The sequence below is a fragment of the Delphinus delphis genome, chromosome 19 (genome assembly GCF_949987515.2).
Source record: "Delphinus delphis chromosome 19, mDelDel1.2, whole genome shotgun sequence".
Taxonomy (NCBI): domain Eukaryota; kingdom Metazoa; phylum Chordata; class Mammalia; order Artiodactyla; family Delphinidae; genus Delphinus; species Delphinus delphis.
Genome location: NC_082701.1, coordinates 36,093,774 through 36,120,470, shown reverse-complemented (window position 1 = coordinate 36,120,470; position 26,697 = coordinate 36,093,774). Strand labels below are relative to the sequence as shown.

The 26,697-nt window shown below is 35.5% G+C and overlaps 1 pseudogene; it reads left to right on the top strand.

Annotated features, from left to right (window-relative positions):
* The first annotated feature begins 656 nt into the window (after nucleotides 1-656).
* On the top strand, nucleotides 657-1,838 carry LOC132414443 (phosphatidylinositol transfer protein alpha isoform pseudogene; annotated as a pseudogene).
* The last annotated feature ends 24,859 nt before the right edge of the window (nucleotides 1,839-26,697 follow it).

The following is a 26,697-nucleotide window of genomic DNA, read 5'->3' as shown; positions in this document are numbered from 1 at the left end:
ATGATTTTCTCCCTTGCTTTAAATCTAAAATTCTTTTTTTTTTTACTATTATACACAAACACACATGAACACACAAATTTACAGAGAAGTGGAAAAAACATTACAATGTGTTAGTGTCCACAGTATTAGCCTAAAGTTACCCATAACACACCCTTACTATTATTTTAATGTTTGTAAAATCTGTAGTAATGTCACCTCTCTTATTCCTATAATTGATGACTTGTGCTTTCTCTCTGTTTTGTTTTTTCCTGATCAGTATGGCTTTGGGGTTTCATCAATTTTTATTGATCTTATCAAAGAATTGTCTTTGGTTTCAAAAAGAAATCACTAGAAAAAACATTAATGGATTAATAATATATGTAATGCAATGCAAAAAAAAACACCAAAAAACAAAAATAACAGACACAACTGCACCACATACAAAATAAAAGCACAGTTCTGTAAAAATTACCTGGGCTTATTTTTAAAAGAAATAAATGGCGGGAGGGGGTGAGGCTGGGGCAGCAGGATCTGGTGAGGTGACAGCAGAGAGAGCTGTGGGGACAGCAGACCATGATGAAATCACACAGGCAGCAGTCTGGACCACCAGGAGAGGGGCTGCCAAGAAGCCGTGGGAAGCTGGGCAGGCAGTGGGCAACCCTTGAGCTGGAAGCAACATGATGCTGTTCAAGGAGTATGGAGTCATCCTACCTGCGTCTGTAGAAGAGTGTCAAGTAGGGCAGCTGTATTCTGTGGTGGAGGCCAGGGAAAATGGGAATGGGTGGTGGTGAAAGTGTGGAGGTTCTGGTGAATGAGACCTATGAAAAGAACGGTGAGAAAGGCCAGTACATGCACAAGATCTACCACTTACAGGGCAAAGTGCCCACGTTTGTTGGAATGCTGGCCCCAGATGGAGCCCTGGATATATATGAAAAAGCATGTAATGACTACTTTTATTACAGAACTGTTATTACAAATGAGTACCTGAAAGAATACTGTCTGATTAAAATGGAAACCTGGCATAAACCAGATCTTGGCACCCAGGAAAATGTGCATAAACTGGAGCCTGAGGCATGGAAACATGTGGAAGCCATATATACAGACATTGCAGATTAAAGTGAAGTACTTAGACAGAATTACAAGGCAGAGGAAGATCCAGAAAAATTTTTATCTATCAAAACAGGCCGAGGATCCTTGACCCCAATTGGAAATAAGAACTTGTAAATCAGAAAGACTGCCCATACTTGTGTGCATATAAACTGGATACTGTCAAGTTCAAGGGGTGGGGCCTACAGAACAAAGTGGAAAATTTTATACATAAGCAAGAGAGACATCTGTTTACAAACTTCCACAGGCAGCTATTCTGTTGGATCAATAACTGGGTTGACCTGACTATGGAGAACATTTGAAGGATGGAAGAAGAGACAAAGAGACAGCTGGATGCGATGAGACAGAAGGACCCAGTGAAAGGAATGATGGAAGATGAATAAAACCATCCCTCCCTTTTCTGCACTTTTTGCAAGACAGTGGTCATTAGGAAGGCCCAGCAGCTCCACCATCCCAAATGACATGGCATCCACAGACACAGCCTTTCTGTGTCCATTCTTCAGGCAACTTTCAATCCCTTACTGTAGCTAATTCCAGATGCCTTTTAATATTGTGAACAAACAGGCTGTCTGATTTTTTTTCTGAATTTTATTTTATTTATTTTTTTATACAGCAGGTCTTTATTAGTCATCAATTTTATACACATCAGTGTATACATGTCAATCCCAATCGCCCAATTCATCACACCACCACCCTCAACCCCCCACTGCTTTTCCCCCTTGGTGTCCATATGTTTGTTCTCTACATCTGTGTCTCAATTTCTGCCCTGCAAACAGGTTCATCTGTACCATTTTTCTAGGTTCCACATATATGCATTAATATATGATACTTGTTTTCCTCTTTCTGACTTACTTAACTCTGTATGACAGTCTCTAGATCCACCCACTTTTCTACAAATGACCCAATTTCATTCCTATTTATGGCTTAGTAATATTCCATTGTATATATGTACCACATCTTCTTTATCCATTTGTCTGTCGCTGGGCACTTAAGTTGCTTCCATGACTTGGCTATGGTAAATAGTGCTGCGATGAACATTGTGGTGCATGTGTCTTTTTGAATTATGGTTTTCTCTGGATATATGCCCAGTAGTGGGATTGCTGGATCATATGGTAATTCTATATTTAGTTTTTTAAAGGAACTTCCATACTGTTCTCTATAGTGGCTGTAGCAGTTTACATTCCCACCAACAGTGCAAGAAGGTTCCCTTTTCTCCACACACTCTCCAGCATCTGTTGTTTGTATATTTTCTGATGATGACCATTCTAACTGGTGTGAGGTGATCCCTCATTGTAGTTTGATTTGCATTTCTCTAATAATTTGTGACGTTGAGCAGCTTTTCCTGTGCTTCTTGGCCATCTGTATGTCTTCTTTGGAGAAATGTCTATTTAGGTCTTCTACCCATTTTTGATTGGGTTGTGTGTATTTTTAATATTGAGCAGCATGAGCTGTTTATATATTTTGGAGGTTAATCCTTTGTCTGTTGATTCATTTGCAAATACTTTCTCCCATTCTGAGGGTTGTTTTTTCATCTTCTTTATGGCTTTCTTTGTTGTGCAAAAGCTTTTAAATTTCATTAGGTCCCATTTGTTTATTTTTGTTTTTATTACCATTACTCTAGGAGGTGGATCAAAAAAGATCTTGCTGTGATTTATGTCAAAGAGTGTTTTTCCTATGTTTTCCTCTAAGAGTTTTACAGTGTCCAGTCTTACATTTAGGTCTCAAATCCATTTTGAGTTTATTTTTGTGTATGGTGTTAGGGAGTGTTCTAATTTCACTCTTTTACATGTAGCTGTCCAGTTTCTTGATTATTGTAGCTTTGTAGTATAGTCTGAAGTCAGGGAGTCTGATTCCTCAAGCTCTGTTTTTTTTCCCCTTAAGACTGTTTTGGCTATTTGGGGTATTTTGTGTCTCCATACAAATTTTAAGACATTTTGTTCTAGTTCCATAAAAAATGCCATTGGTAATTTGATAGAGATTGCATTGAATCTGTACATTGCTTTGGGTAGTATCGTCATTTTCACCCTATTGATTCTTCCAATCCAAGGACATGGTATATCTCTGTTGGTATCCTCTTTTTTTTTTTGCATTATGAGGGCCTCTCACTGTTGTGACCTCTCCCATTGCAGAGCACAGGCTCCGGATGCACAGGCTCAGCGGCCATGGCTCATGGGCCCAGCCACTCCATAGCACGTGGGATCTTCCTGGACCAGGGCACAAACTCGTGTCCCCTGCATCGGCAGGCAGACTCTCAAACAGTGTGCCACCAGGGAAGCCCTGATATCCTCTTTAATTTCTTTCATCAGTGTCTTATAATTTTCTACCTATAGGTCTTTAGTCTCCCTAGGTAGGTTTATTCCTAGGTATTTTATTATTTTTGTTGCAATGGTAAATGGAATTGTTTCCTTAATTTCTCTTTCAGATTTTTCATAATTAGTTTATAGGAATGCAAGAGATTTCTGTGCATTAATTTTGTGTCCTGCAACTTTACCAAATTCATTGATTTACTCTAGTAGTTTCCTGGTGGCATCTTTGGCATTCTATATGTATAGTATCAGGTCATCTGCAAACAGTGACAGTTTTACTTCTTCTTTTCCAATTTGTATTTTTTATTTCTTTTTCTTCTCTGACTGCCATTGCTATGACATCCAAAACTATGTTGAATAATAGTGTTGAGAGTGGACATCCTTGTCTTCTTCCTGATCTTAGAGGAAATGCTTTCATTTTTTCACCATTGACAATTATGTTTGCTGTGGGTTTGTCATATATGGCCTTTATTATGTTGAGGTAGGTTCCCTCTATGCCCACTTTCTGGAGAGTTTTTATCATAAACAGTTGTTCAATTTTGTCATAAGCGTTTTCTGCATCTATTGAGATGATCATATGGTTTTCATTCTTCAATTTGTTAATATGGTTTATCACATTGAATGATTTATGTATATTGAAGAATCCTTGCATCACTTGGATAAATCCCAGTTGATCATGGTGTATGATCCTTTTAATGTGTTATTGGATTCTGTTGCCTACTATTTTGTTGAGGATTTTTGCATCTATACTCATCAGTGATATTGGTCTGTAATTTTCTTTTTTTGTAGTATCTTTGTCTGGTTTTGGTATCAGGGTGATGGTGGCCTCATAGAATGAGTTTGGGAGTGTGCCTCCCTCTGCTATATTTTGGAAGGGTTTGAGAAGGATGGGTGTTAGCTGTTCTCTAAATGTTTAATAGAATTCCCCTGTCCAGCCATCTTGTCCTGGACTTCTGTTTGTTAAAAGTTTTTAATCACAGTTTCAATTTAAGTGCTTGTGATTCGTCTGTCCATATTTTCTATTTCTTCCTGGTTTAGTCTTGGAAGGTTATACCTTTCTAAGAATTTGTCCATTTCTTCCCAGTTGTACATTTTATTGGCATAAAGTTCCTTGTCATAGTCTCTTAGGATGCTGTGTATTTCTGTGGTGTCTGTTGTAATTTCTCCTTTTTCATTTCTAATTTTATTGATTTCTGTCCTCTCCGTCTTTTTCTTGATGAGTCTGGCAAATGGTTTATCAATTTTGTTTATCGCCTCAAAGAACCAGCTTTTAGTTTTGTTGGTCTTTGCTATTGTTTTCTTGGTTTCTATTTCTTTTATTTCTGCTCTGATCTTTATGATTTGTTTCCTTCTGCTAACTTTGGGTTTTGCTTGTTCTTCTTTCTCTAGTTCCTTTAGGTGTAATGTTAGATTGTTTGAGATTTTTCTTGTTTCTTGAGGTAGGCTTCTATAGATATAAACTTCCCTCTTAGAACTGCTTTTGCTGCATCCCATAGGTTTTGGATCATCGTGTTTTCATTGTCATTTGTCTCTAGGTATTTTCTGATTTCCTCTTTGGTTTCTTTGGTGATCTCTTGGTTATTTATTATCATATTGTTTTGCCTCCATGTGCTTGTGTTTTTTTTTCATTTTTTTCCCTGTAATTCATGTCTAATCTCATAGCATTGTGGTGAGAAAAGATGCTTGATATGATTTCAATTTTCTTAAATTTACTGAGGCTTGGTTTGTGACCCAAGATGTGATCTATCCTAGAGAATGTTCTGTGTGCACTTGAGAAGAAAGTGTAATCTGCTGTTTTTTGGATGGAATGTCCTAAAAATATCAGTTAAATCTATCTAGTCTATTGCATCATTTAAAGCTTCTATTTCCTTATTTATTTTCAGTTTGGATTATGTGTCCATTGGTGTATGTGAGGTGTTAAATTTCCCCACTATTATTGTGTTACTGTCGATTTCCTCTTTTATAGCTGTTAGCAGTTGCCTTATGTATTGAGGTGCTCCTATGTTGGGTGCATATATATTTATAATGGATATATCTTCTTCTTGGATTGATTCCTTGATCATTATGTACTGTCCTTCCTTGTCTCTTGTAACATTCTTTATTTTAAAGTCTATTTCATCTGATATGAGTATTGCTACTCCAGCTTTCTTTTGATCTCCATTTGCATGGAATATCTTTTTTGATCCCCTCACTTTCAGTCTGTATGTGTCCCCAGGTCTGAAGTGGGTCCCTTTTAGACAACATATAGATGGGTCTTGTTTTTGTATCCATTCAGCAAGCCTGTTTCTTTTGGTTGGAGCATTTAATCCATTCACGTTTAAGGTAATTATTGATATGTTTGTTCCTCTGACCATTTTCTTAATTGTTTTGTGTTTGTTTTTGTAGATCCTTTTCTTCTCTTGTGTTTCCCACTTAGAGAACTTCCTTTAGCATTTGTTGTAGAGCTGCTTTGGTGGTGTTGAATTCTCTTAGCTTCTGCTTGTCTGTTAAGCTTTTGATTTCTCCATTGAATCTGAATGAGGTCCTTGCTGGGTAGAGTAATCTTGGTTGTAGGTTCTTCCCTTTCATCACTTTAAGTATATCATGCCACTCCCTTCTGGCTTGTAGAGTTGCTGCTGAGAAATCAGCTGTTAACCTTATGGGAGTTCCCTTGTATGTTATTTGTCATTTTTCCCTTTCTGCTTTTAATAATTTTTCTTTGTCTTTAATTTTTGCCATTTTGATTACTGTGTGTCTTGACGTGTTTCTCTTTGGGTTTATCCTGTATGTGACTCTCTGTTCTTCCTGGACTTGGATGGTTATTTTCTTTCCCATATTAGGGAAGTTTTCAACTATAATCTCTTCAAATATTTTCTCAGGTCCTTTCTCTCTCTCTTCTCCTTCTGGGACCCCTATAATGCAAATGTTGTTGCATTTAATGTTGTCCCAGAGGTCTCTTAGGTTGTCTTCATTTGTCTTCATTCTTTTTTCTTTATTCTGCTCTGAAGCAGTTACTTCCACCATCTTGTCTTCCAGGTCACTTATCCATTCTTCTGCCTCAGTTATTCTGCTATTTTTTCCTTCTAGTGTAGTTTTCATTTCAGTTATTGTATTGTTCATCTCTGTTTGTTTGTTCTTTAATTCTTCTAGGTCTTTGTTAAACATTTCTTGCATCTTCTCAATCTTTGCCTCCATTCTTTTTCCGAGGTCCTGGAGCATCTTCCCCATTATTATGCTGAATTCTTTTTCTGGTAGGTTTCCTATCTCCACTTCATTTAGTTGTTTTTCTGGGGCTTTATCTTGTTCCCTCATCTGGTACATAGCTCTTTGCCTTTTCATCTTGTCTATCTTTCTGTGAATGTGGTTTTTGTTCCACAGGCTGCATGATTGTAGTTCTTCTTTCTTCTGCTGTCTGCCCTGTGCTCGATGAGGCTATCTAAGAGGCTTGTGCATGTTTCCTGATGGGACGGACTGGTGGTGGGTAGAGTTGACTGTTGCTCTGGTGGGCAGAGCTCAGTAAAACTTTAATCCGTTTGACTGCTGATGGGTGGGGCTGGGTTCCCTCCTCGTTGTTTGTTTGGCCTGAGGCAACCCAACACTGGAGCCTACCTGGGCTCTTTGGTGAGGCTAATGGCCGACTCTGAGAAGGCTCACACCAAGGCGTACTTCCCAGAAGTTCTGCTGCCAGTGTCCTTGTCCCCATGGTGAGCCACAGCCATCACCCACCTCTGCAGGAGACCCTCCAACACTAGCAGGTAGGTGTGGTTCCATCTCCCCTGGGGTCACTGCTCCTTCCCCTGGGTCCCATTGCACACACTACTTTGTGTGTGCCCTCCAAGAGTAGAGTCTCTGTTTCCCCCAGTCCTGTTGAAGTCCTGCAATCAAGTCTCACTGATCTTCAAGTCTGATTCTCTCAGAATTCCTCCTCCCATTGCCAGACCACCAGGTTGAGACCCTGACGTTGGGCTCAGAACCTTCACTTCAGTGAGTGGACTTCTGTGGTATAGTTCTGCAGTCTGTGCATCACCGCCCCAGCAGTTATGGGATTTGATTTAACTGTGGTTGCACCCTTCCTACCATCTCATTGTGGCTTCTCCTTTGTCTTTGGATGTGGGGTATCTTCTTTGGTGAGTTTCAGTGTCTTCCTGTCGATGATTGTCCAGCAGCTAGTTGTGATTCTGGTAGGCTGTCTGATATTATGAAGCCAGTGTGTTCAGGAGCCTGCCCCTCTGAGATATGTGGCATGTACGTGGCTGTATTTACAGCTCCTCCCTCTTCAACCATTGTGTTCTCAGATCATTTGTGTGCCGCCCCCCTTTATTTGCAAGTTACATTTTTATTCTTTCAAAATAAATGCCTTTAGTGACGTGGTGCTTTAAACGATTTATATTTGTTTGTTTTCAACCTTGGTGTAAACTGAGGTTTTTTGTTTTTCCTGGGCAGACCTCTGCAATTTTGAGTGCTCACATGGGGACAGTGGGTGAGTCAGAAATATAGATTTTCCCCACTCAGCTCCACAGAACTGCAATGTGGCTTTATAACTCTGACCTCTGGTCTCAGTAACCCATTGTTAGTGTTCACTAGGCACCATGGAAGTACTCAAGGCCCAGCCAGGCTCTTTTAAAAATTAAACAAATACAAATTTTGAAAAAAAAGAAATAATTGATTGACAAAGTCAAGGTTGTTAAATAGTATGTATTGTGTTTTGTTTTGTTTTGTCTTAAAGAAATTCTGCATTAAGTGAAGGCATGGGAGGAGAGTTGGGATAAAAATATTTGAAGATTTCAGCATAAGAAAATTTCAGCTACTTTTAATTTATCATTGTGTAGGTCATTCAGGTATAGTAATTCCAAAAGACATTCACAGAAAGCTTAACTATCTCTACTCTTTGAAGAAAATCATTAAATTAGTGTTACCTCCAATAATGATTAAGGAGATTCTATGAAATAGTTTATAGTTTCCTTGAAACAATAAAAATAACAAAAGAAAATATCACAGATTGTAAAAGTGTAAATTAAGATGACTTTTTTGAAATAAACACTTGGCAGTATGTGATTCAAACAAGTATTAATACTTTGGTCTGTCAATTCTCAATCTAGGAAACTTTCCTGAGGAAATAAACTGAAAAGAAGAAAAATCTTTATACCCCAAAATATGTTTATTGTATCAACACTGTTTTTTAATTGTAAAAATTCAAAGACAGTTCTTTGCCCCAAGATATGGCAGTAGTTAAATTAATTGGCTCATCAAGTCATTTGAGTATATTATAATCACTGAAATGTTTACAAATACCATGTAATGACTTTGAAAATGCTTATGAAATAATGTTAAGTAAGTTAAGAAGTATTATACACAGTCAATTATAATTCTTAATAAGCAAATGCAGATAAGAAGGATTCAGCAAGTCAACATATTAATGGTATTCATCTTTGAAGGAGAATCAAATGGTAGAAAACAAACAGTAGTTATGAAATGGAGACTGGAATCCAAATTAGTCAGCATGTCTTATCTGTGACTCATTGTGTTATACTTGACTTTCTTAAGTAATAATATATCATTTCCTCAATTTCCTCAGCTTTGAAAAAGGAAGGATGATATCAGTATTATATCATAAGAGTAATTGTTTTATTAAATTGTTTTGTTAAGTGAGTTAATATATATGCAACATTTAGAGCAGTGCTTGAAGCAAAAGAAACACTCTTCAGATACTAGCTATAACTTGGATGATGGATGATACATATTTCTGTTTTGTATTTTCTATATTTTTAATCAGTAATTTAAATTTTAAATAATTTAAAGTACATGTTTAATCAGTAATATTTTGCATATATAATGGAATCACACAAAATAAATAAGCAGAGATTTATTCATCAAAATTTCCTGCATTTTATTTTCACTTTTCAAATCAGTGTGTGTAAGGAAAAAGCTAGAGAAATTCACTTTCTAAATTTAGATCCAATGGCAAGAGGATTTAGAAATTTTATACTCAACTTGACAGAATTGCTGAATGCTTCCTTCTCCATTTGTATGGTATGCTTACTTTTTCCACCAGCAACTGCTACACTACCAGGCAAAACAGAATCAAATTTTATAGATTCACTTATGTCAATTATTTTCCTGGTTTATAAACATCAAAACAATATTGAAAAAAGCTAGGGAGTCAAATTCAAATTGCTTGGGTTTAGTACATTTTCATCATGATTTGTAAAATAATAACTCTAAGAGCAACTTTACTTAAGGAGTGAAATGCACTATAATCCAAAAATGTCTCATGCCTGCAAATCCTAAAACAATATGCATATTTTAAATTAATAGGCCAGAAAATTATAAAATTTAGAGGTAGTCATACATGGACAGCTTATGTGTGATAGATAAAAGAAATTCTTTCAAAAGCCTGAGAATATGGTGCCCATTTAACTGTAAAGAATATTTACTGATTAATCAGTCCCCTCCACGTCTATTGTTGCCATTACTTAATACTTTTTCTTGACAACCATCATCCATGTTCATGTGAAAGTCCTCAACTTTTTTTTGAAATTAATTAATTAATTAATTTATTTTTGGCTGCGTTGCTGTCAGCGGGCTTTCCCCAGTCACGGTGAGCAGGGGCTACTTTTCATTGCAGTGCAGGGCTTCTCATTGCAGTGGCTTCTCTTGTTGTGGAGCACAGGCACTAGGTGAGAGGGCTTAAGCAGTTGTGTTGCATGGGCTCAGCTGCTGTGGCTCGTGGACTCCAGAGCATAGGCCCAGCAGTTGTAGTGCACGGGCTCAGTTGCTCCGGGACATGTGGAATCCATGTGGGACCAGTGTTTGAACCCTCATCCCCTGCATTGGCAGGCAGATTCTCAACCACTGCACCACCAGGGAAACCCATGAAAGTCCTCAGCTTTTAAGGAGGATATTCCTAAGAACCATTTTAATTGAAAATGGGAAAAAAGCAACTCAAACTGACAAACAAAAAAGGAATCTATCAGCTGAGGTGGCTTAAAATTACAGAATTAGTTTTGGTTTCAGCCACACCTGAATCCAGGGTCTCAAACAACTCATCAATTACCAGAAAATTTCTCTTTTGTAAATTTTTGCTATGCATTTCTAATTTTTTTTCTATGTCCATAGACAGACTACCTTCACATAGTCACAAGATAGCTCTTAGCAGCTTTATGTTGACATTCTATTTGCTTCAACTCCAGTGAACAAAAACTTATTTTTCTAAATATTTACAACACCATCTTATTGGATGTGATTGGTCTTTGGGTCACAAGCCTATTACTAAATAATTATTGTGGACAAGATCATAGGAAATATACTGAATGGATAGGTCTAGGGCACTACCCAAACCTGGAGTTGGAAGATGTCCAATCTATGCAAATTATAAGGACAGAGAGTAGAAAAGAATACTTCCCCATGGAAATTGGGGTGTGGTTACTAAGCAGTAATGAATGAAGAGGCACATTAAAATATTAAAAGTGCTCTATAGTAAGATACTAAATTATATGTGCACAGTACATGTGTGTGAATATCTATCTATCTATTTATCTATCTATCATCTATTTTCTAGATAGAGAAGTAGATAAATGATATAGATATGTGTTTGTGCATATACGGGTTGGACTGAACTTGTTAATTAGGATACAGCTTTATTTTTTTTCCTATTAGTGCCTTCAGACAGGCACTGTTGAATCTTTTACTTGTCTCTCAACATTTTGGGAAGATCTCATAATTTCTAGCCCCTTTCAAATGTAAGAATAGTCTCATTTTTAGATTTTAAAATCCAGTCTAAATTACACTAAATCACAACTTCCATTTTTCATGCAATTCAGTGATCTTTACATCCCCTCAACTCAAGCCTGAGGCTTGGATGTCTGCAGTGAGAAAGCAAGATGAGATTTGTTCTTCACTCTTCCTCCACTTGTTTCCACCTCCTGTTTGAAGTTGCATTAGAACTGGAGAGACAAGGAGAGGCAATTGAAGAGACAGGATTAAAGATATATTTAGTTGGCAGAAACTACTTGGCTGCCATGCCTTCTGTTAATCTCATTGTTGACTATTCCATAGGGTCCTGAAAAATTCTTTAGAGACCTTATCCCTATTCATACTGTATCCTTCCCAAATAGGAGGGGCACTTCCACCTGATCCCTTTTATCCTTTACATAACCAACACCCCCATTCTTGCACACTGGGGAATCATCTCTAGCTTTTCTCTGCTGGAGTTACCTTTCTCTGTAAAGCAACCCTCTTATAGGACTCCTCTTTAAGAGATCTCACACAGTTACTTCCTCAGTATCTCCTTCGTTCTGTGGAAAATATTGTACATTCCTGCTCTGCAAAAATATTTTGCTGTTTGTTCCCACTGCCTTCCTCCCTCCTTGTCTTACCATGTATCTACTCCATCCAGCCCCCGGATTCAGCCTTCTCAAGGTAAGAACCAGCTACCTCAGGTACCTCTGTGTCCCAGAATTTCTCCAAATCTGGCAGATATATGTTACTTTGTCCTAGGATCTCACTCACTAAGCTATGATTCACTCCCTTAGTCTCACAAGAGCTTACAATTGTCCAGTTTTGGAATAAGAGGAAGGTGTGTTTCTTGCAACCATTCCCATCACTATGAATGTTTCTTTGGAAAACCATTCACTTGGCTAAGGGTGGTAGTGGGAAATACCTCTACCCCCAAGAGTAGGGGAGAAAAAGTGACACAGATTTTCACCTCCTATACATTCTTCTGATTGAATGAATTCCTCTCCAAAAATCTCATTTTATTCTTTCTCATTTTATTCTTTTGGGTAAATGATGTGACTGGTGATTAAAAGACTGCTGTTATTAAATTCTAGTAAATCTTGCCTAAATGTGTCCAGTACATTTATTTAGAAGTGAGGAGAAGAGGTATTTATTTTTAACTGTTTTCAGCTTGGGGGTTTCAGAAGAAATTTTAAACAAGAAAGTACTATTTCACATCACAATACTTATATGATACCTTTCACATTTGTTAACGAAAGAAAAATGCAAAAGATTTCCTATCACAACAGTGCTTTGAGGGCAAGCACTGTTAGCCCTCTCTATAGATGAGAATATGAGTCACAAAGAGGATTACTGATTTGTTCAAGCTCTTTCACTGGAAACAAGGCCAAAGCCTTGGTTTTCCCCATTTGTAACTGGTGTTTTCCTCCACTAAAACACTTTCAATATCTTTTATGTATGAACTTGATTGTAGGATATGTGTAATTCAAATTCTATCATTGTGTTTGTTTCTATCAACTTGTTTTTTGGTGTCTGGTGTCTGATGTGTGTGTGTGTGTGTGTGTGTGTGTGTGTGTGTGTGTGTTCATGCAGTTAATTTGCTTTGTGTTACTTTTTATCCTACTGTTTGGAAAAATGTGAATAAAATCATAGTACACTTAGTGTATGTTTAGTGGGGATGCTGTAGAAAATCACTTACTTATTTTGTAACTAAAATTTAAATATAATCTTGAGTGGTTCATTTTGACCATGCTGTGCAGCCTGGAGGATCTTAGTTCCCTGACCAGGGATTGAACCTGTGCTGCCTTGAATGGAAGCACGGAGTCTTAACCACTGGACTTCCAGGGAAATTCCAGTTCTTTTATTTTTAACCAGACTTGGTTCATAATGGTGGGAAGTGAAGAACTCCATGACAAAAAGACACATGCCTTGTCTGTCTCCAGACTGGTTGGAACCAAGGCAAAAAACTTTTGCCGGTATTAAATGGATTGTGTTTTTCCTTTTAAAGAAAGAGCAGCTGGGAACTACCTTGCCCAACGTAATACAGAGCAGATCCCCATCTCTACCCTTCCCCTCAGAAATCTGTACATAGTGCCCCTAAGTCAGAAGAGGCCAGGCTGACCAGGCAAGCCATCACTCTGGCAGGCTGCAGTGTCAGAGTGCCAAGGACTGACAAGACATCCCAGGGGAAGTCCTCCATTTGAAAGGGTGGTGGAAACACTGCTGTCACAGCAAGGATCTGTCAGTCACAGGCACAGCCACAAACCACAGCTTGCATTCCCATAAACTTGGAATTTCAGATATTGCTATATATGCATGCCACCTATATCCCTCTTCACTTTACCTGTTAATGGATCAATTGTCAAACAGAAGTGAGGGATTCTAAATTTACTCTTTTTCTCCTTTGGTCTGAAGCATCCATTATACACAAGCTAAGAAATCCAGTACGTACTGCTTTCTACCACTGGCTTTATACTGGGGCTTGTACTACAATTTTTGTTATTGTGCTTATCTGACTGGTTTTTTCTCAGCAATTTTTGGAACTGTCTTATGTATGGATCACTGTTTTCTCTGCTGAAGGGTGATATGGCTCTGTGGGAAACACTGGAAAATGTTGGACGTTAGTGTCCTCTGAGCCATGGACACACCTATACACACACACACACCCACACATATAAGTATATTGATAATAATTAGAATAAGAGGGAGCTCAATGTTAAGAAGAAAAAAAGCAGAGAATGAGTGGTTGCATATGTATGGTGTACACTGGGGACAAAGGAAGGAAATGAAGGAAATATGTGGCTAGGTCTTACAAATGGTTTCTGTCAGTGATGGAGGGAAAAACTAGGTTGAGTGAGTGTGCGAGGAAACAGAAGGAAATGATTGCTAAGAGAATCGAGAATCTAAGTAAAGCAAGCTGCCAGAGTAACCTGGTGCCTCAGGGAAAGAGTTTATCATGGGTACCCCTAAGACTGTGTGGCAAAGTCGCAGGGTGGGAGTTTGAGAAATCCCACTAAAGGATTTAACCCTGAACACCATAGTAATGATCCAGTAAAACATCTTTAAGTCTTTATAAATTAACATATAAAATTCCAAGATTGTCAATATATTTGTGACTCTGATGGAAACTTGGTGGTGGAATTCAATAACATCTATGATGGTGGTCTCAAAGCCTTTTGAAGACATACTGCTACCCTTAATTTTTTTTGAGCAGGCATCTCTAATCTACACATGCATGTATTTATAAGTTATGTACATGTACTTTTGAACTATTAGGAGTATTATAAAATATACAGATCATACATGCTAAATGATGAAGTAAATATATATTAATTTATTTCAATTTTTTCTTAAAAAATTTTGTGTCATCCTTCTCACTCCATTTTGAAAATCACTGGATAGTATTTTCCTTGATTTCCACTGAAATCATTTTCAAACTCATTATCTCTGATGTACCCTGGGGGAGGTAAGACCATTAATATCGTTTCCCTTTTGTGTATGCAATAACAGTGATGTAGGCAGTTTTAAAATAGTTTATCCCTGTTTCTCTATGTAAATATATTTAGCTAGTCCATTCAAGCTAGCATAAGGGATTTATAAAATCTTATAATGGATCTCAGCATGCCAAATCTGGAATTTCTACAGGACATCTCACATTTGCTTATCCATTAGTACCTCCTTTATTTCACTTTCCAAGAATCCCTCACTCTACAATTAGCTCTGTAGATTGAAGACACATGCAAATTGCCCTTGCTATTTAAGCTGACTCCAGTTCTCTGTCCTTTGGTTTCCCACACTGCATCAAAAGGTCTTTAGCTTTTGGCCCCTGTGAAAATGAGTAGGTTAATTGGACACCTGTCCTATTCCCTATCATGCAGAAAAGGACTCTCACAAAATAGGCTTGCCTAGGATTCAGTTTCAAATATTAGTGCAACCCTTTGCTTTGTAGCTATTTTGGGATATGTTGAGGTTGTGTGAAGCCAGGTATATATATTATTGAGTTTTTCATACTTTGTTCAAAATGAACGTCGTCTCTGATCACTGCACCCCAAAGCTGGTCACTCTGCTTTTGTTTTATTTCCAAAGCTGCTTTAGCATACATCTTTTCTTTTTCTGGCACTGGGTTTCAGTATGAACATTAAGCATACTTTTTTTTTTTCTTATTACTATCACACTTTAGGATGCTGTAGAGCAAATTACTACCCAAGTGCATTTTTATTTTAGTTTACTGTATTTTATTTTACTCAATTGCATCTACAGAAAGTTTTAATATCGGTTTGTTTGATGGGGCTTTAATAAATTATGTCACCATTTACTTATTTTTTCATATGCTGGAAATTAATATAATGGATCCGCTTTGTGTTTTCTCATTTAGTCCTAATGATAGCCCTAAATGATTTTCATTAAGATATACATATTAGGGACTTCCCTGGTGGCGCAATGGTTAAGAATCCACCTACCAATGCAGAGGACACAGTTCCGATCCCTGGTCTGGGAAGATCCCACATGCCACAGAGCAACTAAGCCTGTGCACCACAACTACTGAGCCCACGAGCCACAACTACTGAGCCCGTGCACCACAACTAATGAAGCTCACATGCTTAGAGCCCATGCTCCAAAACAAGAGAGGCCACCACAATGAGAAGCCTGCACACTGCAATAAAGAGTAGCCCCCACTCGCTGCAACTAGAGAAAGCCCAAGTGCAGCAATGAAGACCCAATGCAGCCAAAAATAAATACAATAAATTTATATTTAAAAAAAGATATATGTTTTAAAACTGTGGGCACAGAAGTTTACAGAATTATCTCACTTGCCTAATGTCAGAGTAAGGTAGTGGGGGTAAGAAGGTGGTTAGTTTGATATTCAAACTAAGATCGGACTGACTTAATTGACCACCATTTTAATTCTTTGCTGTACTACCTCTAAACAAACTGTTTGAAGTTTTTTCTTATTTGATTTTCTACTCTGCTTTGCACTGCTGGGTATGGTTCCAATAAAATCCCATTGAAATTATACCAGAAATATTATGTGAGTCAATCTATATAACCTAGACTTAAATATTTGTGTATTTGGATATCAGTATCTTCTTGTATTATGGTACTCAGCTAGTATCCTAGCACTGGGCAGTATCCGAGAAGATGAGTCATATCCTTGCTGCTGCTGCTGCTGCTACTACTACTACTACTACTACTACTCACACAAACACACACACACACACACACACACACACACACACACACACACACACACACATTCTAGATAACTTAATGAGTCCCATAGTAAAAATGGCTATATTCATTGGTCACAAAAATTTACTATTTAGTAGAGAGAAAAGATCCTTAGTGAGTGGTTTTGAAAGTCAGCAGGGGATAGTGCCTTCTGAAATGGATATCATTGGATATTTCTCAGAGATAGTGAGAAACGGACTGTTAAATAACTGACAATGGTTACAATGAAATGGTTACAAAGTTTAGATCTAGCTCCTATACTCAAGGGACCCATTGGAATTTAACTTTTGTTTTCTTAATTTAATGTCAATACAATGCTATGCTCACTTTATGATTGATAACATTTTCTCTAGCTTATCATCTTGTTTCATCTTCAATATCCCAGTTATCATTCTATCAAGTTATTTACCACGTGTTGCATATGTCTTGTTTCCTCAAGAAAATCCTCCCTTGCCTGGGGACAATGGAAAATTTTTCCACTTCTTCGTATTCTTCACAATGTTTGGCACAGGGCTATGCCTGAAGTAGGCTGTAATCAAATATCCATCGAGTTGTTGAAATAAATTTCAGTAGTATTTTTGGAAGGTTGAGGGGACAGAGTTTTCAGAGCATGCTGCCAATAACTACCTATGAGATCACAGACAAAAATCATCTCTTCTAGATTGAATTGTGTTTGTAAAATTCATGTGTTACACAAAATGCTTTCAAAAGACGCATCTAGCTAGACGGACCATATAATATATTGTCTAAACTAGGATTTTTTAAGAGTACTTAAGTTCCATTAAAAAATGCACAAATAAAAAAAGCCAAAAAGCAGTACTGTCATATACTAACTAGGCATCTTGTCATATTACTTCTAGCTCATGAATTCTAAAGTTTTGTACTTTTCCATTTTGTTCATTTTTAGTTTATAATCTTAGCAATTAAAAATATAAGCAAGTGCCTCACTTTATTGTATTTTGCAGATATTGCATTTTTTTACAAATTGAATGTTTATGGCAGCCCTGCATCAAGCAAGTCTATCAGCATCATTTTTCCAATAGCCTTTGCTCACTTTGTCTCTGAGTCACATTTTGTTAATTTTCCCAGTATTTCCAACTTTTTCATTATTATTATGTTTGTTATGGTGATCTGTGATCTTTGTTGTTCCTATTGCAAGAAGATTATGACTTGCTGAGGGCTCAGATAATGATTAGCATTTTTTAGTAATAAAGTTTTTAAATTTTTTTTTAGACATATGGCTATTACAAACTTAATGGACTATAGTACAGTGTACACATAACTTTTATATGCACTGGAAAACCAGAAACTTTGTGTGACTCACTTTATTATGATATTTATTTATTGTGGTGGTCTGAAACCAAACCTGCTATATCTCTGAGGTCTGCCTGTATAGAGTTTACCTTTTTCTGTCTGGCTTATTTCATTTGTCATAATGTTCTCAAATACTGTATGATCTTACTAATGTGTGAAATCTTAAAAAAAAAAAAAAAAGTCAAACATAGAAACAGAGTAGAATGGAGGTTGCCAGGGACTGGGTCTGGGGAGATGTTGGTCAAAAGTTACAAACTTTCAGTTATAAGATGAATAAATTAAGGATATCTAATATACAGCATGATGACTATAGTTAATAATATTGTGTTGTAGTGTTGAAATTTGCTAAGAGAGTAGATCTCAAGCATTTTCAATATACACACACACACAAATGGTAACTCTGTGAGGTGATGGGTATGTTAATTAGCTTAATAGTGGTAATAATTTCACAATGTATGTGTATATCAAATCATTATGCCATGCACTGACATTTGTATGCATTGACAGTTTTATCAATTATATCTCAATAAAGCTCGAGAAAAATGAGCATAGAATTTTCAATCCAAAAATCCTCAGCACAAATTCCATTTCTGCAACTTACTATCTCTGTAATTCTGGGCAAATATTTTATTTTCCTTGAGTCTCTATTTCTTCCAATTATGAGAAAAAATAGTAATATTGTGTTGTTTCTCATGGTTATAATAAGAATGCAATAAAATTAGATATATAAAAAGACTTAACATGGTGACAGGCACACAATGACCAAAATGAATGATAAAAGTTATTACTGTTATGACTACTTTTATTATTATAATTGCTATTATAATTATTGAAATTATTTTTCTTTCGTTGGGCAACCAGTGCCATTGGTCTTTGAATTTCATCATTAGCTGAACATATTACCTAATTTGATTTACATATCACAGTTTCATAAATTGCACCAGTTGTTGGCAAAATGTGCTACTTTCTCTATCTCAAGATAATTTGTTAGACTTCTCATTATCCAAATCATACATTGTAATGTTGGCTTATAGTGACCACTGTTTTAATGATCCGCTTTGAAAGCTCCTTTTGCAGGACCTGCAAAAACACTTCCTTTTGCACTTGTTTCCAAAGTCTTTTATGAAAGGACTCCACCAATTTATTTAGCACAGCTAATTGTAGGTCACAACTGAAGAGTGAATGATTATGTAATTTGTATCAAAGTACAGTTGGTATTCATGGGTGATTGGTTACAGGAACCCCCATGGGTACCAAAATCTATGGATGCTCAAGTCCATTATATAAAATGACCTAGTATTTGCATATAACCTATGCACATCCTCCCATATACTTTAAGTCATCTCTAGTTCACTTATAATACCAAATACAATGTAAATGCTATTCAAATAGTTGCCAGGGTGTGGCAAATTCAACTTTTGCTTTTTGGAAGTTACTAGAATTTTTTTTTTTCAAATATTTTCAATCCACAGTTTGTTAAATCTACAGATCCCACAGATACTGAGGGCCAACTATAGTCACAAGGAAATACAAATCTAGCTAATTAAAAGATGGCAAAGATGGGGGAGGTGACTAACATGAAAAATGCCTCACCTTATACTGAAAAGATAACTTCTGGGAACTAGGTTTTGTGTGAAATAGCCTCCAAAGAGAATTTTATAAGACAGGACTTCATAAAAGAAGAATCTCCCAAACATATATAGTGGCAGAAGTGATGTATATTTCTTATAAAAATTTCTAGTGAGCTAACTTTATTCTTTATTATTACTTTAAGGGTACTGAACTCCTCATTGTTGGTGCTGTAAATCAGTCAATAAATACTTAACAACAGTATAAATTATGTACGATAGAAAAAGTGAGTGTTGCAGGGAAGTACATAGACTAATGGGTCTGCTTACAGAATACCATAAAGATTAAACATCCTGAATATTTACCAGTTGGGCTACATTAACTGAGGAATGAACCTTAAAAAATCACCCTCTTACATTCTGGGAATGGCTTTTGAAAAGCCAATGGGTGATATATGTGAAAATCATTTGGTAACTCTAATCAAAACGCCCTTAAGTATATAACCTGTAATATAATCTTTATCAGAATTAGGTTTGTAAAGTGTAAAGCAGTTTGGATAAAGTCTACAAGAGTTTTAATGAGAGTTTATGTCTTATTTACTATTTGAAATGTCTTTACTGAGCTTTACTATTTAAATTATACTATAATTTATTCATTTGTTTTCTTAATGTTTAGATCTAATTTACCGAACAAAGATTACTCATTTTTACCTAGAACCATTATTTTTAGTGGTTTGTTTGAATAATCAAAACAACACATAGATACAGTAAAATAATAAAGAATTTCAAAGGAAGTAATACTATAGGTTAATGTTTGTTATGCCTATAAAGTATGGGTTTATGTTTTCTCTATATTTACTTCTGATATCCAACAAATTATAAATTCTAAACAGAAATGTTAGGCACTTCTGCTTGATTCGCTAATGTGGGAAATTCATATGGAATACTCCAAAACCACATAGAGCAGTTTCTTAGACAGTCTGTAGTGCAAAAGCCAGATAGAAATAGGCATGGAAAAAAACAAGAAGCTAAACACTGAAATGACATATTGTCTTTAAATTGAAGTACCCCTACCCCTTCCCTAATCCATTTTAAATGGCCATAACATAATTTTCTTTTAAGAAAACTGATTTTGGAAACCTGATTTATTCATATAAGGGCATGCATTGATCTTATATTACAGATGATTATTCAACTTCTACTTCACTTTGGATGCTTAAAGGTAGGCATTGTGTGTAACTGAAGATAGAGCATAAAATAGAAACCATGCTGACAATTTCTCTATGCTCTCTATTTCTTAGATAGGAATCTCAATCCAGCAACTTGAAATAAGATCTTATAAACCCCATTAGGAAGCAGATTAGCAGAAGGTTTTGGCATAAAACAAACTTGGGTTCTTTTTTAAGCCCCCAATTTACCATTGTTTGTGAGTTTATTTTCATTAGCCACTTTATTCAAGCTTATGTCTGTACCCAATTTTGACCCAACACTTCATAGAAAACTAATATTATGTCAATGTATGCCAGGAGTTAGACAACTAATGCCCAAAGGCCAAATCCAGCCTGTAGCTGATTTTCCCAAATAAAATGTTACTGGAGCACAGTCATGCCCATTAGCTGATGCATTATCTACAGCTTCTTTCACTCCACAACATCGAAGTTGAGTAATTGCCACAGAGACGGTATGGTTTGTGAAGCTTAAACTATTGCCTCCCTGGAATTTGACAAAAGAAAAATTGGTGACTCTTGATATATAATTATTAAGTCATAGATTATTAGAATTGAGAACATGTTTATCCTCCTATACAGCCTCATTTGACCAAAGAGAAGCCTCAGTAAGATGATAATTTGCTCAGTGCTACAAAACTAATCAAGGATAATAGTAGCTTAGATTATGAGCCAGTTCCTACTTCCTGATCCATTAGTCCTTGTGCTCTAACTTAGGTAGTAGAGAATAAAGACTTCTCACATAACTGATTACAGAGGATTTTGACAATGCACTTAGTAATCACATCAAAGCTTTTGGAAACAAATGTTCTTACAAGCTACTACACTCAGCATGGCAAAGGAACATTTAATATCTAATTGCAATAATTATCTCAGCCCTTCTTTAACTTTTTTTCCCCTTCCTCTAACTAGTTATTCCCTTTTACCTTTGTTCTATATTGTGTGTGTATTTTATGGTATATATTCTACTATATATTTTTTGAAAAATGTTGTGTATTTTAAGGTATATATTTTAAGGTAAAGTACATGTCAGCATAGATCAAAAAATAAAGAATGTTTTCTACAAGATTCAGAAACCGTGAATGTCAAGTTATTGCTGTAACCGCTAGAAATATTTAAATGAAAAAGTCTCCTCAAATTACAGTTTGAAAAAAACTGTAGCCAGTGCCTTGTGATTTAATAGCTACAGTTTTGCATTTGCAAATGAGTATGCTTATCTCTTTTAACTACCAGAGTACATTTTAGTAATTCCTTTGTAAAGCACTCTAATAATCATTACTGATTAATGCAGCTGTTATCTGCATGTTTCCAACCTATTTAAGAATTTGTTTTGAAATTGTATACTCGTAGGTTAATCTCCAGAGTGAGTTAGTTATATGTTAAATATGATTTACAGGTGGAAAAAAAGTGGCGCAGATACTTAATTTGACTTCATAATTATCAGACATCAAACATGTGGCAGAACTGGAGAAAGAGTTTATGGCCCCTTGCTCAGAGTTTATACTCCTCAGCAATACCTATTGTAAGGTCCAAGAAAAATATTGTGTACATACTTTTTAAAATTGTTTCCTACATTTGGCTACTGAATAAAAATTATTATGAAAATGTGTATTAGGTGATAATAAACTTCTTGAAACTAGTAATATTAATGAAAAGAAAAACTTTATACCTGTGTAGACTTTATAACTCATAAAGCAATTTCAACATATATTAACTAATTTTAATATTTTAAGTTTCATTTATTTAACTATTTTGTACATATAACATATATACAGAGATATCATATACATACACAAACACACGTATTTGCTGTTCAGTGCTTTATTACAACATCTACCATCATACAGGTCAAAAAATAGAATGTTTCCAGGACCCAGGAGCCTCCCTCATAACCTTCCCTGTGACAAAATCCTTCCTTTCCTCCAAAGACAGCCCCAGACCTGATGTACATAGTGATCATTTTCTTGCATTGATTTGGTTTTACAACATAAGCATGAATCTCTAAATGCTATAGTTTTGCCTGTTTCCTAAATTTTCTATAAAACAAATTATACAGCAGTCTTTTGTGTCTGGCTTCTTTCATTTATGCTTGCGAAATTCATGCATGTTGTTCATTTGTATTGCTACATAGCATTTAGTTATATGAGTATAGCACAATTTATATACACTCTACTATGAAAAGATATGCAGCTTATTTCCAGTTTGGGGATTTTATGAATAATGAATAATACATCAATTAATATTTTGTCCATTTTTTGTGCACATATGTATGATTTTACATTAGATAGATACTGAGCAATAGAACTATTGGGTCTGTGGGTGTGAGTTTATTCAACATTGATAGATAATACAAAATGATTTGCCAAAGGAACTACATAAATTTATATGGCTCCTAGAATTTTAAGAGTTGTTGTTGGTCCACAGCCTCACCAATACTTGTTATTATTTTCTTATTTTTAGTCATTCTGTTGGGTGTGCCGTTGTACCTCACTGTGTTTTTAATACCCAGTTCCCTCTTTTCTAGGGAGATTAAACACATTTATTAGCCATTTCTATACACTTTTTTTGAAGAAGATGTTCAAATATCTAGTTTATTTTACTGTAAGGTTGTTTGTCTTTTTTCCTGTTTTTCTGCAGGAGATCTTTTTATATTCTGGAAACAATTATTTGGTGTATATTTAGCACACATATCTTCCATCACTCTGTGTATTGCTGGCTCTGTCCCTTAAAAGAAACTTTTTTTCTTTTTCTTTCACAAAAAGAAAACAAAAATTTTAATATGGTCAAAATATTTTTTATTTAGTGTTTTTTATTCTGTTCTGTTTAGTAGGTTCTTTCCCCTGTCCAAGGCATTAAAATATTATTCTGTATTAAATTCTAGATGCTTAAATTTTCTTCCTGCACAATTTAATTTGCTATAATCCAAAATTAAACTTTGCATACAGTGTGAGATAGGGGTCAATATTTCTTTCCATATGGATTTAGTATTGTCTGAGCATGATTATTTCAGAAAGACTGAACTTCTCAACTGTTTTGCCATGACATTTTAATCATGTATCAAGTGGTCATATGTGTATGGGTATTTATTCTTTGCCCTTTATTCTGTTCTTCTGATTGGTTTGTCTCTTCCTGAACAATACCTCATAATTCTAGTTCCTGCAATTTTAAAATAAACCTTGATATCTGGTAGAGCAAATTTTCCTACCTTGTTCTCTTTCTTCAAATATACTTTGGCCACCCTTAACCCCTTATGTTTCTATAAATTTGAAAATCATCTTGTCAAGTTTCAAAACAAAAAGTTTATGGGCTTTAATTTTAATAACTTTTTGTTGAAGTATGATATATGTAAAAATATGAACAAAATGTTCAATGAGATTCATTTTTACCTGGTTAATATATTCATTTAATAAGTATACAGATTTAAAAATAGACTATTACCCGCCTACCAGAAGCTCCCCTTAATGCCTTAGCTAGTCAACAGCACCCCATAAAGCTAACTGGTTATTCTTATTTTAACACCACACTATTAATTTCTCCTGTGCTTGGACTTTCTATTTGCTTGAGAGCAAATATATGATGTGCCTAGGTGTTTGTATGTTTGTTTGCATTTAGACTGTTAGTGTTTAGTTGGTGTTTGCTGAGATTTTTAAATCTGTGGATCGAAGTCTATGATCATATTTGGAAAATTATCAACCAATATGTCTTCAAATGTTGCAACTGTTCCATTTTTTTTTCTCCTGTCCATGTAAGGCCCCAGCTACACTTATATTATATATTTCCACCTTGTTTTATGTCTCTTTTCTCTATTTTCTTCTTTGTGTCCCAATCTGTATTTTCTCTACTAATCTTTCTTTTAGTTCAATAATCCACTTTTCTGCTATGACCAATCTAGTTTTCTAAACAATTTATTGCATATGTTTATTTAAGTTTTTTCCAATTTGATTATTTTTTCTTGAGTAAAATCATTCATATTTTCTCTATTTTCTTAAATTTTTTGTAGTTCAAAAATATATATACATTCCAATCTGATAGCTCCAGTATCTAGATCACTTATTGGTTCTTTATTTTATTTTATTTGGAGAAAGGGGAGATCATCTTTTCATTCTTTCTTGGCATGCCTGGCAATTTTTATTGATTGCCAACTATTGAGTATGGACAATTGTTGAGGGTTAGGTAATTATAATTTTTTTCAGGGAGGGTTTAAAAAAATCTGGAAAGCAGATATTGTGGGAATAGAGTGTGGTAAATAGTTTTCTCTTACTCCTAAAATAATCTTTATTCCTAGTGTTTAACTCCTGAGTTTCCACTGAAAGCGTGGGCTGTTATCAAGTTTCCTCCATCCTGTTTAGTCAGGATCTCCAACTTTGTCTCCCAAGGCTATAAGACTCCTAAAACTTCTGGTCAGCTCTTTAGCTACCCAGCTATTGCTGTCTGCTTGGTCTTGTCCCACATATGCACAGCTATGCTTGGTCAAATATCTCAAAGGGAAAACGTTGGGCATTTTGCTCTGCACCAAGAACTTGGCTTAGAAGCTCTGAACTCTTAATTTCTGTATCCTCAAACCAATGAGGTTGCAGCAAGCTCTACGCTGCTGAGTTTTGCTTGTTTTCTATTTCTTACTCTGGGAATCAGCAAACGCCAATCTTGGCCCTGTCAAATCCTGGATCTTTTGGTTTCTCTTTTAAATCTTCAGATAGTTTTTGTTTGTTTTCAGTTTTCAAAGCTGTTCTCAGTTGAAGAGTCACTATGACTTTTTCTGTCAAGATCAAAATCTCAGTCTTCTCACCTAAAATCTAGATCATATCATCTCCCTCATCTCAAGCAATTCAGCTGCTTTGAAATTAATTCTCTCATTTTCCAAAACTTTTGACTCCTCCCTATTCTGTATGCTCTATCCTATAAGTACACAGGTGGATCCAAAGCCCACCAATTGTAAACACAAGTCCTTCCCTAACCCTCCAAGATCAGCCACAACCCTTTTGACTGCCCTCTTCCCACTTCCTCACCTCTTATTTATTCCTCAAAGAATTTCATTCTCATTTCAAATCCCCTCACCCTATTGAATTTACTTAATATTGCCAATTACCTCTTTGTTGCTAAATAACTAGTTTTCTGACTCTTTTTCTTTTTGACTGCTTACCAGCTTTTAACAGTCAACTACTTCTTCATCTTAAAATATTGTTATTCTTTGGACATTGTCTCTCCTAGTACTGTTTCCAACACTTTTACTTCTCTGTTGGATTTTTCAATTTCCTTTGCAAGCTCTAATCTAATCTTCCAATCTCATGTTTAAAATTTGCTTTTATTTTTAAATATTCTGTCCATATAAAAGAATATGTTCTCCATTTTTTATCTTTCTCTCTCCTAACAATGTTGGTTGTCATTCTGATTTTGTGATTATTGCCCTGCTTTTTTATTAGTTTTTCAATATATGTATGTGTTCTACCAACATATTGAAAGTTTTGCCTACTTTCAATTTTATATTGATGGCAGTATACAGTACGTATTCTTCTCTTTTCCCCCAATAATGTTGACTTGAGATTCATTCATGTTGAAACTATGCTTAATTCTCATTTTTATGTTATTGAAGTTCCAAACATTATTAATTTTCTTATAGATAAACCCTTGGATTTTTTGTTTCTTTTTTTTCTTTTACAAATAATGCTAATTGAATGTTCTTATACATGTCCTTTGGTACACAAGTATACACATTTATTTAGGTATATACTTAGATCTACAATTGGGAAATTCTATGACATGAATACTTTCAACCTTACAAAATAATTCTAAACTTAATGTTTAAATTACTTGTGCCAATTTTCATTATGTAAAAATTCTTGTTCTGTTGTTCTACATTCTTACCAACATTTGTTATTATCTGACTTTTTGATCTTTGTCAATCCATGGTTGCTCTTCCCATATCTTAAAATGTTAGTATTTTTACTAGTCACTTAAAAATCACTCTCACATCATTCAGAAGTGATAAAATCCTCTCCCATTGCTATATTTATCACTTATATCTTTATGGTTCAAAATGAATATTTTCATCTCAAACTTTCCTGCTCTGAGTTTTATATCCATTTCTAATTGTTTTCTTGACAGTTTTTCTTGAATATATCACAATAAATAAAAGTTCATGTGTCCAAAAGTGAAATCATCTACCTTACTAGAATTGTTGTTCTTCCTATGATCCCTAACTCAATAAAGTGTACCACCAAGCATCAAGTCACCTAAGTAAAAAATACGGACATAATC